General features: G+C 39.7%; 1 gene segment (V, D, J or C); it reads left to right on the top strand.

Moving 5' to 3' along the window:
* The window catches only part of LOC311611518 (T cell receptor delta constant-like), a 312,126-nt gene extending 297,733 nt beyond the window's left edge, over positions 1 to 14,393 (top strand). Inside the window, exons 3-7 of the C gene segment in view lie at positions 2,362 to 2,410; positions 11,365 to 11,643; positions 12,225 to 12,290; positions 12,630 to 12,743; positions 14,145 to 14,393.
* Positions 14,394 to 14,766: the final 373 nt, after the last annotated feature.

The raw sequence follows: 14,766 nt of genomic DNA on the forward strand, positions 1-14,766 counted from the left end.
AACCAGATACTATTACCTGCACTTTTACTAATTAGGAGGGGTCCCCCAAGATCACATAGCTTTGTAAAGTCAAAATTGGCATCTGATTCTATTCAAAGATATTCTGGATCCTGCCCTCTCTGAATGGCCCTCAACTTTTCCTTTCAAAGGATGGTGGGATGCACCAGCTCATTGTTTTCTTTGGCTCATCAATTCATTTCTAAAATTCCAGTTCCCATCTTTAGCATTCCCTCTCACACACAATGGGTCTCCCAGGATGGAGCTCTGCCTGGAGCCATTTTCTCCCATGGATTCACACAGCTTTCTCCTTCTCCTTCTCCAGATCTGTATTCAAATGTCACCTCAAGTGAGGTCTTTCTCAAGCATCCCCTAACATTCTGCAGTCCCCTTATCCTGCTGCACTTTTTATAATGTTCATCTCCACCTGAAAGTTTTTATGATCATTTATCTTCTGTTTTCCTTGTTCCATGAGGGCAAGGACTGTGACTTGTTCACAAACACACTGAAGGCACTAAATAAATGTTTGTTGAATGAATGAATGGATGGATGGATGAGAGGACAAGTCAGCTGTGGTGTAAGGCAAAGGAAATATTAGAAATGAAAGCAAGCTGAGAGCCTGCAGAGCCAAGCCTGAGCTCTAGCTCTACAACCTGTGACTAGTCACTGTCACTGGATGCCGGGCACTCTTCTAGGTGCTGGGGGAATTGACGTGAATAGAACAGACAGAAATTTGTGCATGATAGGAGCTATTATTCTAATGGTAAAAGGCAGATGGTAAACAAAATAAATGAATAAAATATATAGTATTTTAGGTGGTAATAAGCCCTGTAAAGGAAAATAAAGCAAGGAAGAGGAATAAAGCGTGGGCAGGAACAGTGTGCAATTTTTAACAAAGCAATTGCAGAGGCCTCTTTGGAAAGGTGACATTTGAGCAGAGATCTGAGTAGGTGACAGAGTGGCCATGCAGATTTCTGGAAGAAGAGCAACTCCAGGCAGAGGGAACGCAAGTGCAGCCTGGAGTGTGTGAAGGATAGTAAGGAGTCCTGTGTGGCTGGAGGAAAGTGAGTAACAGGGAGAGGATTTGAAAGGAGGTCAAGTTGATAAAGGAAGTAGGGAGAGGGTGGCTTGTAGACTACTGTAAGGAGTTTGGCTTTTGGAATAGAGAATGGAATAGAGGTCACACCTGACCTAGAGGAAGACCAAGGGAGACAGAAAACTGGATTCCATTCCTCACCCACAGCCCTAAAAAATGGACACTCTCATCTCAAACACCAAAAATGAAGATTCTGTCCTCTCTCAGGAACTTTGCCCTACAGTACGGCCCCTGGGAGCTCTGAGCTTAGTGAAATTACACCCTTCAAATAAATGCATTCTCTGCATCTAACCCTAATACACATTCTAATAAGTACACCTAGGCTTTCTATTTTAGTGAATGCTTTACACCCTTTCATTTAATCTTACAATCTCCCAATACAGAAGATATCACCCTTGTTTTATAAAGAAGGCAAATGAAGCTCAGTGAACTTAAGGAACTTGGCCAAATCACACACTTAGTAAGGGACAGAGTCTAATTAGGTTTCAGGTTTTCTGACATCTTTCTTCACCACAACTGAGAACCACTCTCCATTGTGATGATTCTCAAAGTATGATCTGCAGTCCTTTATGGGCTATAAACTGATCTCAAAATGCATATTCTTTCCCTAGTTTTAGAGGGACATACAGGCAATCTCATAGACTCGTTTATATATGACATAGGTTAATTTAATTGTTACTTTTAAGTGTGAGTATGTTATTAAAACTTGCTGAAATTTTATATTCATGAATATGTTATTAAAATTTACTGAAAACTCTAATTCTACTTTATGCTAAGAAGTCTGGCTGCTGCACAATGCTTGGCCATGATGCAAAGCTCTGGCTGAATACAAAATGAAATTCCCTTAAAAAGTAGAAATGAATGGGGTGCATAACTCACTAGACCTTGGCCCCACCTAAGTATAGCCCAAAGATTGAGAACCACAGCTCTATGGCCAATGCACCACCTTTCTTTGCTCCTGATCAAACTAAAAGACTCCTTTCTTGTCTCTCCCATTCAGAGCACAGATTTGCAATGAAACATGACAAAAGCTTAGATTTCTGTTTGACACAATAATCACCTCCTGTTTTGTCCTAAAGGACAGCCCCCAAGACTTAGGAGAAAAGAAATTAAGCCAATAAGAATAATTTCGATAAGAATAATTAAAAAAAAAAAAGTTAAGCCAGATGAGATAGAAAATCCCACCCAGTGTCTACCACATGACTTGGTTAGTGGGGCCAGGGTTGACATATGGGGAAGTGAGGCAGTTTTTAGCTTAGGTTTATCAGCTGTGAGTACTGATCTTTGGCAAAGGAACCCATTTGAAAGTACAACCAAGTAAGTAACTGACTTTTTTCCCCTTACTATGACCACTATATTTGGTAATTATCTTTGTTAGATATTTTCCCATGTTACCAGCTTCGGAAATACTTTTCAGGATGTTGAGAAATCCTTCCAGCATGTAATTTAGCAAGGGACTGGTATCTAATAAAATCCAGGATGGGGGAGGGAGGTGTGCTACAGTGGATCTTTTTCATCCACTATCCTTCCTGGGGAGTCTTTGTCTTCCCTCTACTTAACTAACTTTAGAGAACCAGCTTACTTAATACTCTAACCTTTGCCATTTACAGATCTAAAACAAAACCAGACCTGTACTACAGTACATCTAGTAAATGTGATGCATAGTCATGAGCATGTTAGACCAAGAATTCTAAGACCAACTACTAATCCTTCTCTTTGGCTGACAAGCTCTGTGACTTAACTTCACTGAACTCTAGTTTCCCTCAAACTAGACCAAATGATTTCCAATATGTCTTCCAGCTTTAGCACACTATGATCCTCATTATCATTCAGACCAATTCTTAGGGACAATGAGGAAAAGCAAGGAAGTCCAATGGTATAAATACCAGTGGAAATTCTGTGCTATCATTTTTTAAAGGCACTGGAAAAGGAGTCAAAACTCTCCCTATGCATTCATTAATTAGCCCTTATGTGACCACAGAGGTTTTGACAAATGATCACTGGGGCTCCTTTCAATCTATTATTGATTACTCTGGTTCAATGGCTGGAAACTGAACTGAGGAGACCTGAAAGTGAGGACCAGCTCAGCCACTCACTATCTTAACCACTCTTAGCTTCAGTGACTCACTCTAAGACGGGCCTAATAATATCACCTCATGGAGTTGATTACAATAATGTTTGTTGAGGTAGTGTAGGCACAAGCTGTTTATAAGTAGTAAATACTTAGACAAATGATAATCATATAATATTATGATCCTCTCTACAGACTCCAAGTCTTTTACATCAATGGCTTTTGCTCCCACCAGCATGTCCTTCCACTTCTAACTGAGGCATAGTTTTTTGTGATTTACTTAAGCCTTAAAGTTATGTTTCAGCTGAAATTAGCCATTTGGCAATTCTTAGAAGAACCTAAATAATTACTTTCTCCCTGTGAAAGGTGATCCTTTTTAGTTTACTTTGCATCACTGCCAGATTTCTAAGCAGGACCTGAAAGAGATGACATGTTGAGAAGATAATATTAGAAAACTTAGAGATTTCCCTAAATGTTAACACTCAGAAGACAACTCACATCAAACAAGCTTCCAAAATGCAATGCTTAGATCTCAGAAACCCTTGCAAAGTTCTGTGTCTCCAGCTACCCCTTCTCTTCTGCTCCACCTACCCCTTCCTAACAGATGGACTAGTCGGGGGCAAATAGGTAGCAAGGTTTTTTGTAATGACACCTAAAGTGGTGCTTACACAGCACAACTCATCTTTGGAAAGGGCACTAAACTCATCGTGGAACCAAGTAAGTTACACATTTTATTTCAGTCTATATATTCCTTGGAGTTGTGGCTTAGTCCTGAATGAAAGGTGCTTCTTGGGATATTAGGAGGTTCTAAATTGAGTTTTGTTGTTGTTGTTGCAAACAGTTGGGGTAAAATTTAAAGACAAATTCACTAGGATTTTCTCATGAAAATATTTTATGTATGCTTAGGAAATGTTCTAAGGATTAGTGTTTATAGTCCTCTACAGCTGCCTAGCAAAACCCCTTAGTTTGGCCCCTGATTAAGGACTGGGACCAGAGAAAAGGCAAGCCCTAGATGAGGAGAGTCTCTTCAACGTTCTTGAGGATAAAGGCCATGGTGTAAGAAAAGGGAGGATTAGAAAAAAAAATATCAAAGGAGTTAAATCAAAAGAGTTTTCTCTCACTCAAAGGCAAAAGCCAATCTCGCCTTTGTCTCTTTTTGCTGAGAATTTACATTTAATCAACATGGCTGTTTCAACTGAATGATCTACAAGGTCCTATATGAGCTTGGGTCTGCTGAGAGCATTAATGTGCTCACCTCCCTGTTAGCCCTGAATCTGAGGACTCTGCACAGGGTTCAGGAGCCTACATCTAATATAGAAACACATCCAACAACTTCAAGATAATAGAGGTTGTTGGGGCAGCTGCCCAACAGTCAGACACTAGGACCAGTCCAGAAATCAATGGTCTTTCAAAGGTTTCACAAAATGCCAAGTCCAATAGGGAAGATGTTACCCCTTACATGGTTAGATGTTGTTAGGTTTTATTTTTCATTTCAGAAGAAGTAAAGAAGTGGGAAAAGGTACATGAATGTGGTGAGGTTGACAGTCCAGAAAGCAACTGATAGTGTCAACAACATCGGTCCCTTTCAGAGGGTAAAATAAATTCCAGGGGTACTTGATTGCCTGTTGCTTCCAGGGAAATAGTGGAATTTGCTGAATTTTCTTACCTTCGAGGGGAAAGAGTTTAGAGGAATGAAAAGAAGGACAGAAACAGAATTATGTTGTAGCTGATTGCAGTTTGATTGATGTTGGTCAATTGCATCTGAGTAAAAAGTATTATGTTTAATTTTCCCTTTAAATCATTTCCACTTGAGTCCTAGCAGGTTTGGCTCTGTGAATAGGCATCTGCCTGTAGACTGAAGGGTCCCAGTTTCAATTCTAGTCAAGGGCACATGCCTCAATTGTAGGCTTGATCCCCAGCTCTGGTCAGGGCTCATGTGGGAGGCAACCAATCTATATGTCTCTCTCACATTGATATATCTCTCTCTATTTCTCTTTCTCTTTCTCTCTCTCTCTCTCTCTCTCTCTCTCTCTCTGTGTGTGTGTGTGTGTGTGTGTGTGTGTGTGTATGTGTGTGTGTATCCCCCCCTCCCTTCTACTCTCTCTAAAAATCAATGGAAAAATATACTTGGGTGAAGATTGGGGGGGGCGGGGAAATTATTTCCATTTGAAATTCATAATTACCTGCACTGTTCAAATCAAATATCTGAGGCTGCACCTTTGGGAGCTTTAGAAAATAAGAGATGAAACTGATACTTAACCCCTCTGCCAAGACGCGCTGACCATGCCCTCTAATGATACTCTATTTCCTTCTCTGGTTTTCCCTTCTAGCAGTGATGGAGTATAACATGAGATGTGAAACTCGTGTGGGGAGAGTAGGAATTTCAAATCAAACCCCCAATCCTTAAAGTTTTGACAGCAAATGATGGACCTATACAACTGTCAGCCCCTTTGGCTCTAGCCCTAGACGCTTGATTTTTGGTGATGAGATGGAGAAATCCATAGGGTGTTTAAGTTCATTTTCACATGATTACTATATCTTCCTGAAGCTTGTATCTGGACCCAGAATCAGGAGAAATTATAAAACAAAAACAAGCAATCCAGAGCAAGCACAGGTTTCTTCGACCTGCATTCATAACAGGCAATACCACTGGGCTCCTCTGGCAGCTGCCAATTTCTTGTTCAACCCTCAGGTCCTTCGAAAGCCTTTCCCTGGACTCAGGGAATTAGAAAGCAAATTTGTTCTTATTGTGAGACTCGGTGTAAGTGATAGAGGAGAAATTAGGTTTCTAATAAAAAATAAAAAAAAGAAGCATTTGTGACCCAAAGAGAAGGGAGCCAGAATATGAGAACAAAACTCGTGTCTAACATTCCACATTCTAACATTCATTATAAGAAATGTCAACATTCAATGCGCCATCCATACTCCCAAGCTATTGTGTTTTTCTTAGACAGGTCTCCCCATAAACCAGGAGTACATTTCCATCTTGAAGGCAGCTATCGGTCACCTGTCACTCTCTTGTCTTGCTCTCTTTCAGCATTCTCCTATCCCAGTGTTTCTCAGGTGGGGTTTCATGCTCACATCCTTATCCAGCAGTTCAATTATTACTAGCCCCAAAGAAAACTGAGATTTTGTGCACATGGCCCCCTGGGCTCATCAAGGGCAGCTTTGTAGTTCTCTGAGCTGTGGGGTCTCTTGGCTGGGTGCAGGCTGGGAAGGCAGGATGCAGATGTTCTAGCCCAGGCCCCAGGGCCAGCCCTAGGCTGGTTACCTGTGAGGCAGCATTGCAATGTGCTCCTGGGACACCCGACAGATATTTTTTGGAACTGGCACCCAACTCTTCGTGGAACCCCGTGAGTTGATTTTCCCCTTGTATTTCTCAGGATAAATTGAGAGACTGGGGCTGCCAACAGATTTGCATTAATTGAAAAAGTATACCTAGGAGATGTGAAATGGGCCAGAATGGAGACATTAGGTTGAATCGCTGAAGTAGCTCTGTAACTGCTTTTATTTTTTAGAAACATATGTTAAAACCATAGCTCCCACTTATTTCTGAAATCTCCAGAGCAGCCCAGAGAGCACAAAGAATTCTGGAAGATTTATAATAATAGTTGGAGCAGCTGGGTGTAGGAGAGGCAGAACGTGGGCCCAGATTCTCCAGGAAGTTGTTTTATCCTTACACACATTCCTTTGGTTAATCTGACTCATGTGCCTGCCTCATTACAACCTGAAAACAAATGTCCTGCATCTTGGAAGATGTAGGACAAATGTGTTTAAGCTGGTGAGAATAATCAGGTAGAGCAAACTGATATTCTAGTGCTCAAGTTCACTCTCATGTTGGCAGAGCACCTTGAAATTGTGAGTGACATTGTTATAGATGTTGCAATTTTTAGGGAGCCAGTAGGACTCTCTAAGTGAATATAAAACCTAAATGATTTCTAAGTTTAAAATTTAGCAATATTGCTTAGGAACAGTATATACTTCTTTTCATATTGTTTACTTAGCATTGGACTGGAACTCATAAAAAGAGAAAGTCTGAAAATAAGATAACAATTACCCAAACAAATAACACTTTGAAACACATGTTGAAATGTAATTGTATTTGTGAACCAAGGGGAAAAACTGTAAATTCTCAAAAGATAAGCAATTAATTAAATCTTTAAGTTTTAGACTACAGTAGTGCAAATTTTATACAATTTCAAGTTTTTGGTTTAAATATAAGAATAGGCCAGGTCACATATGGTAACCATATTTAATGCATTCCATTTTTTAAAAAAATTCAACCTAATCAAATAGCCTTTTCTTTGGTTACCATGATAACAAAGAATGAGTTAGATAAAACACTTTCCTTTCAAACGATTGTTTTGAATAGACACTGACTAATAATACATCTGAGAAAACTGTTTTTACCAAATCAGTACACTGTGCTCTATCTGAAATGCTGACTAACTAATTCAGAGCTCAATATTTAAAGTGGATGAATTTCTTCAGATACCTGTGTTGCCAACTATATTACATTGTTCAAATTATTCATACCAGGTCTCTCAGCCCAAAGTGATCATTGACAACTGCCTTTGAATGTAAATTTTTAAATCCCAAGCAAGCCTTAATTAGCCAACTAAATCAGACTAGGATCGGATGACAAGCTTAAGTAGCCAAGGAGATAGAGGTTTTTTTGGTTTGTTTTTTAATAGACAAGTTTCCTTTTTTGGTAACTCATAACTCCCTTGAAAATCAGCTGGGATATATCTCAAACCAAAGTCAGTATAAGTGAGCAAGAAATGTCATAGTTCTGGAGGGAGGAGTATGAGCAGAGCATGTGGTTTCTAAGCCGTTATTGCTCTGGTTATCAGTGTCTGTTATCAGTGGCTTGGGTTCTCATGTAGGTTAAAAGCATTTTCCAGGAAAGCCCTTTGAAAAATCCCCAATCCCTCTCTTGTCTAGAGCTAATGCCCAAAAATATGAGAAACTACCCTGTTTCCCTGAAAATAAGACAGTGCCTTATATTAATTTTTGCTCCAAAAGATGCGCTAGGTCTTATTTTCAGGGGATGTCTTATTTTTCCATGAAGAAGAATACGGTACACATTTATTGTTAAATGAAAATAAAGGAAATTTATTACCTGTATACGGTATGGTAGTACGGTAGTCAAACTGTGAATCCTATAGTATCAAGAATTTACTCATTTATTCAATGACAATCATGTCATCATCTTCTGGAACATCATCATAACAATCCAATTCCTGAATTTCCTGGTGAATTTCTTGTAACTCTATTTCTTTCAGAATCAGTGGACCAAATCTCTCATTTTTAGCCTAGGGGGGCCTTATTTTCAGGGGATTTCTTATATTTCACTCAGAAGAAAACCTGTAAGTAGGTCTTATTTTCGGAGGATGTCTTATTTTCTGGGAAACACGGTAGATTTTTAGGAATAAGTTTCCTGCCCTGAGTGTGACTGTGATAGAATCCAGTCTTTTAGCTAAGCTTCCCAGCAGAAGGGGTAAAGGGGAGAGAGAATTCTCTGAATAGCTGATTCTCTAGGAAACCCCTGATCAGCCATGGTCCATTTATAAAATGGTGATCAGCAAGAACTTCCTGACAAGCAACCATTCCATCTCAACCAGATATAACTGATGGATTTGGTATAGCTCTGCTACCATGAGCTTCACAGCTGAACCCCAAATCCAGAGTCAGGATAGATAAGAACACTAGAAAAATTATTCCATATACACACTCATTACCAAGATGTTAGTTTAGCAATACCTTATGTCTTGATTATAGACCATAGTAAATAAAAGTACACTGGAATTCAACATTACTTAATTTGATACCAAGAAGCCAAACTCAACTAAATTTTGTATACTAAGGGCCATATTCACATAAGCTAGTAACAGTGAAAATCAGCAATTAAGCTTAGGTGTACCAGTTAATAATGTGGATTTTGTAATCAAAGAAAATATGACAAATTCAAGAGAAACATCAAAAGTGCCTTATTCAAAGTAATGTCCATCACTAGCTATACATTTCCCCCATCTTTCAGGTAATTTGTGGATACTGTCCCAATAGAACTTCTCTTGTTTTGAGACAAACCATTCTGAGACTCAATTTTCCACTTCTTCATACGTTTTGAAGTGCTGCTCAGAAAGTGCGTGTGGTAATCTGAAGGAGAAAGTTCTGGTGAATACAAGGGGTGGGTTAATATTTCCCAGGCAAGATCTTTTAATGTGTCATTAAGTGGTTTTAAAGTGTGTGATGGTGTGTCATCATGAAGCAAAATTACTTTGCCGTGTCTTCTGGAATATTCTGGTCGTTTCATGATCAAAGCTTGGTTCAAATTGATTATTTGTTTTCAGTAGCGATCAGTATTGATGGTTTCACCTGGTTTTAGAAGCTCATACTATACCACACATTCCTGATCTCACCAAATGCAGAGCATTTTGTATTCTTTCCTAAGCGATTTGGACTTGCAGTCAATGTTGATGGTTGACCTGGATCAACCCATGATTTTGTGCGTTTGAGATTCTCAAAAAAAAAAAAAAAAAAAAAAAAAAAAATCCACTTTCCATTGCCAGTCACAATTCAATGCAAAAAAAGACTTTCTTTCAGGTCATTGAAGCAACATTTTACTGATTTAAACCAGTGTTCACAAATATCTTGAGATGGGAGATGTTCACCATAAGCTTCCCAAAGTATACCATAACTTTCAGCAGCACTTTTCTTCAAAATAAAATAATGAATTAAAACTTCCCACAAATGCTCTTTCTTGGCACAAAATTCAACATTTTTAAGCATAAAAATATCTATGATGTTAACACCTTCAGAAAATTTGACATATGAAGTTTTGAAGCTTACTGTCAATACAACAAAATAGCAACATATCAAATCACATATATATCAATGTACATGTAACTATTGAAAAAAATTCGCATTATTAACCGATATAACTATCCAGATCATTCAGAGGTTGGATGTCTTTTTTTTATTTCAGGCATTTGTGGAGCTCTTTCTTTAGCATTGATTTTAAGATAGCCTGAGAGTTTAAGTCTCCATGGACACAAAAGGTATCACAATTCAGAAACTTCAGTAAGACACAATGCAGAAGAATCTTTACTACCACCCTCAAAGCTTCAAGACTTTTGGTTTTAAGAGGGATAAAATATACCCATACAGAGTAGCAGACAAATGGTAAATCAAGGTGAGGCATGACAGAAGAAAAGGATAGGAGGAGACCCAGTTATTGGGACCAACTTTCCATAGCTCCACTTAAAATAAAACAAGAACTGATTTTATATACCGTATTTTCCGGTGTATAAGACAGCTTTTGAAACAAAAAAAAAGCCTGCTCAGAATCAGAGAGGTGGTCTATTAAAAAAAGAACTGGTGTTGCCTCAGAAGTGGGGGGTAGTCTTATACAGTGAATATAGGTCTAAACCTATGTTTTAACTGTAAAATTAGGGCGGTCGTCTTATACGCCAGAAAATACAGTATATAAGGACTTCCTGACAATGGACTGAAAGGAAATTATAGGGTGGACTCTTACAAAAGAATAAGTATTCACCTAAAGACAGAGAGATGTGTCACTTAACTTCAGTAGATCCCTTCCAGACTGGAAAATGGAGGTGACACCCTGAAGTGATCCCAACATTAGCATCCTCAAAGTGTTTGAACCAGTTATGTAGTCCTTCTCATACCCTTGATTTTTTAATCAACATAATGCAAAGCATGAACACAACACCTGCCCTGATTTCCCTCTGAAGGCCCATGCATTTAAAATAAACCAATTGATGTGGACAGGTAGTCAACCTGACCTTGATTGTCCAGAGGACTGATTAAGGATAGATAATTGAAACTCAGATGATCAAAAAATTTTTTTGTAGTTGCTATTTTCCATCTCTGCTTCATATCTTGAGTGACATCATGTTCACCATCAAGTTGCCATCTTCACTCTTATTCAACCATGATGTCCCTCCCAGTGCTTTATTTAATAGTTAGCCATATCTCTTAGCAGCTCCAACTTGAATTTAAACTGACTTTCATTTTTACTCCCCTTGGCCATTCTTTCATGGAGGTGTTAACAAGTCCATGTTACTGACAGGATGAAGGGAAGTGTGGGTTTTAGTGTTTGGCACCAGGGAAATTGAGGCAAACTCTAACACATTGTGGATAATCATCTCATGAAATAAATTGATTATATTTGCAGAAAGTCAGCCTCCTGCCAAACCATCTGTTTTCATCATGAAAAATGGGACCAATGTTGCTTGTCTGGTGAAGGATTTCTACCCGAGGAATGTAACTATAAATCTCCTCTCATCCAAGAAAATAGTAGAATTTGACCCTGCTATCGTTGTCTCTCCCAGTGGGAAGTACAGTGCTGTCAAGCTTGGTCAGTATGAAGATTCTAATTCAGTGACATGTTCAGTTCAATACAACCATGAAACCTGGTACTCCACTGAATTTGAAAAGATGGTAAATTCTTCAGGTATGTCATATCTGGCTTTGGGGTCTGGAATTGTGGAGAAGAAAAGTTGGGGGAAGGGAAGTTGGAAATGTAAATTCTTAACAGATGACTCTCAACATGGTGTCACATTAGAAACAAGACATAGGCCCAATTATACCCTGTCATGGCTGGGAAATTGAACTTTCTCCATTTCTGAGTTGGAATCTAAGATAAAATTCATCTGTTTCATCCCCATCTCTCTTCTTCACCAACTGTCTCCTTTATATTAATGATTATCCTACTATTAGACTCTGGAGTTAAAAATCCAAGTGAAGTCTAATCTAGTGTGAGGGCCGAGACAAAAAGCAGCCCAGCCTCTCATAGGTTAAGAATCCTAGTTCTTCCTACAAATTAGACGCATTCCTGGATACTGGCTTCATGGTGTAATGATAGCAAGCCCTAACTGGTAGTTATGTTGGCTGTGCAAATAGTTGTATGACCTTAACCAAGACTCACCTCTGGTCCTCAGTTAACTTCCTTAAAATCTTCTCCAGTTTTAAAACCTAAAATCCTTTGAGCCTCTTGGTTGCCAGTGTAAGCCTGACCACTTCTGTTTGTTCCAGATAATCTAAAACCAATGGAAGCTGAAAACATACAGCAAACTTCAAAGATCAGCCATAAACCCAAAGGTTAGTTGAAATCAAAGGACCAGCTTCACAACTGAGGGGTAAAGCAAACTCTGGGGCCAAAAATCACCAGATTTCAAAAGAATAAAAAAACCATATTTGAGCCCAGTTGGTTCCCTCTGACTTTCCCAGCAGAGGTTGAGCTGCAAGCATGGGTTTCCAAAGCTTGCTGAGCTGGGTGTAAGCAGCAGCCTGTGGTCACTGAGGCACCAAGCAGGGCTTGCAGACCAGGAAGAATAATGGTGATTTGGGGCAGGCTGGTGTCAGTGTTGTGGGCCCAATTCCTAGAAGGGAATTTATTCTCTCGGGGAAGTCACCATCTTCACTCTTATTCAACCACAGTTCATGCCGAGAAGGTGAACATGATGTCCCTCACAGTGCTGGGGCTCCGAATGCTGTTTGCCAAGATGGTTGCTGTCAATTTTCTCTTTACTGCCAAGTTATTTTTCTGTTAAGGTAAGAATTAGCTGTTTCTTATTCCTACCTCCACCCGAACTATGCTGTGCATGGGGAAAATAGCAGTTTAGAAATTGTTAAGAGATCAAGAAGTATTGGAAAGGGAAAAATACATAAACACATATTTCAAATTAATGAGGGGAGTTACCTCAGATGCTCAGCATAACAATACCCCACTTCCTCCGAAACCGGTTTAGCTCAGAGGTAGAGCGTTGGTCTGGGGACTGAAGAGTCCCAGGTTCGATTCTGGTCAAGGGCATGTACATTGTTGCGGGCACATCCCTGGTGGGGGGTGTGCAGGAGGCAGCTGGTTGATGTTTCTCTCTCATTGACGTTTCTAGCTCTCTATCTCTCTCCCTTCCTCTCTGTAAAATATCAATAAAATATTTTTTTTAAATACCCCACTTCCTGTTATCCTTTATTTCAAGCCAGACTCAAACCCATTGTGTAGTGTAATGTAATACCAGTCAATAACCCACAGTTCCAATGCAGGAGCTAAAAAATTGGAGCTGAATAAGGAGAATTAGTCTTCTTCACTTGACTATTTTTGTTATTTGGCCATGGGATCATTGGTGACTTACAAAGAGATCAGTAAAGCCTACCTAAAGTATATTCAGGGGGAGCAGAACTTGTCTTTGCCCAGACAAAGGGTATGTCAGCTCCCAATTCTTAATCATAGGACTCAAATGTATAGACCAGCTCATCACTGAAGTGAGCCTATACCCCCATTAATCATGAACAGCTCACTACTAGCTACTCAGGATGCATACTAAGTCGAGGCAGAGACAGTAATTATTTACCAGACATCACTTGCATTTCCTCTTCAGGTAAACTTAGATATGAAATTCAAATCAGAGCCTAGTTTTTCCTATAAAGCTCCTTCTCCAAAACCCTCAACTACTCCTCAGTCTCAGCTCCCATCTAGGAACAACCCTAGACTTAGAGTATTTGGCTGATCCCACTCAGCCTGCAAGCATACACAGTCATTCCTGAACAGATGACTGTTTACCAACAGCAAGGACACAGACCACATGACTGTATGAAAAGAGTAGTACACTAGGAGTCAGAGATATGAGTTTTAGTCCTGACTTTTCATTAGCTCACTACGTTACCTTAGCCAGATGTCTTCACTTCTCTCAGCCTGGGTTTCTGCATCTGTAAAACAAAGAGTTAAAAGTGACTAAGAGCAAATGGGGTTTCATGATTTGTGCCAACACTGATAGTGACAGATGAACTATTGCCATGTGTACAAGGGAAATAGCCATGACTGATTAATGATGACTGCAGTGGCACAGCCACAACCAATACTGGCCATCCCCAGACTATATACGGCTATGATTCTTTCCAGCACCTACGGTCTATGACTCTACATCAACTCTGACAACTTTCCTTCACTTGCAGGCTGACGGGCAGGAGACAGCTACACTTCCTGAAAGAAACCAAAGCCTACAGAAGTGCTTCTAAGGCTTCTGACTTCTCAGTGATTGAAGTTAACTGGTCCCAGCTTTGCTTAAATGGCTGCTTCCCAAACAAGTTTCTCTTTGAAGGCAACAAACCCAGCTCATCCTCCAGCCTGGTGGAAAGACAAAGTCCTGGGGGGTAGGGTTATGATCCTGAGTGCTTTATATGCTGCTTTATAAATGGATATAGAGACAAAAAGGGACAGGGGACTCATTTTTTATTTCTACAATTGATACACTTTGAAAATGGTATCTTGTTCCTTTTACTTTCTTTGCCTTCAGGACTAGAAAGTGGGAGCCAACAGGTTCCCAGCTCTGTTCTCCAAGAGGAAAGCAGATTCTGGGGGGAAGGAGGCAGGTGTCCTTTACCTCAACATGAAAGGCTCTGCTCAACCCATCAATAGATCGGCCCTAAACTGGCATCTGGTCCACAAAACCACTTTTTGCTCTTCCTACTACTTTACAAACAAAATTACATTTGATTCCCTAACACTCTCCGTGTAGGCAATGGGGGTATTTTAATATCATCTAAATTCTCTACAAGCCATTCAGAGATCAGAGTA

This window comes from Pipistrellus hanaki, assembly GCF_964339955.1.
Source record: "Pipistrellus hanaki genome assembly, chromosome: 1".
NCBI classification, from domain to species: Eukaryota; Metazoa; Chordata; class Mammalia; order Chiroptera; family Vespertilionidae; genus Pipistrellus; species Pipistrellus hanaki.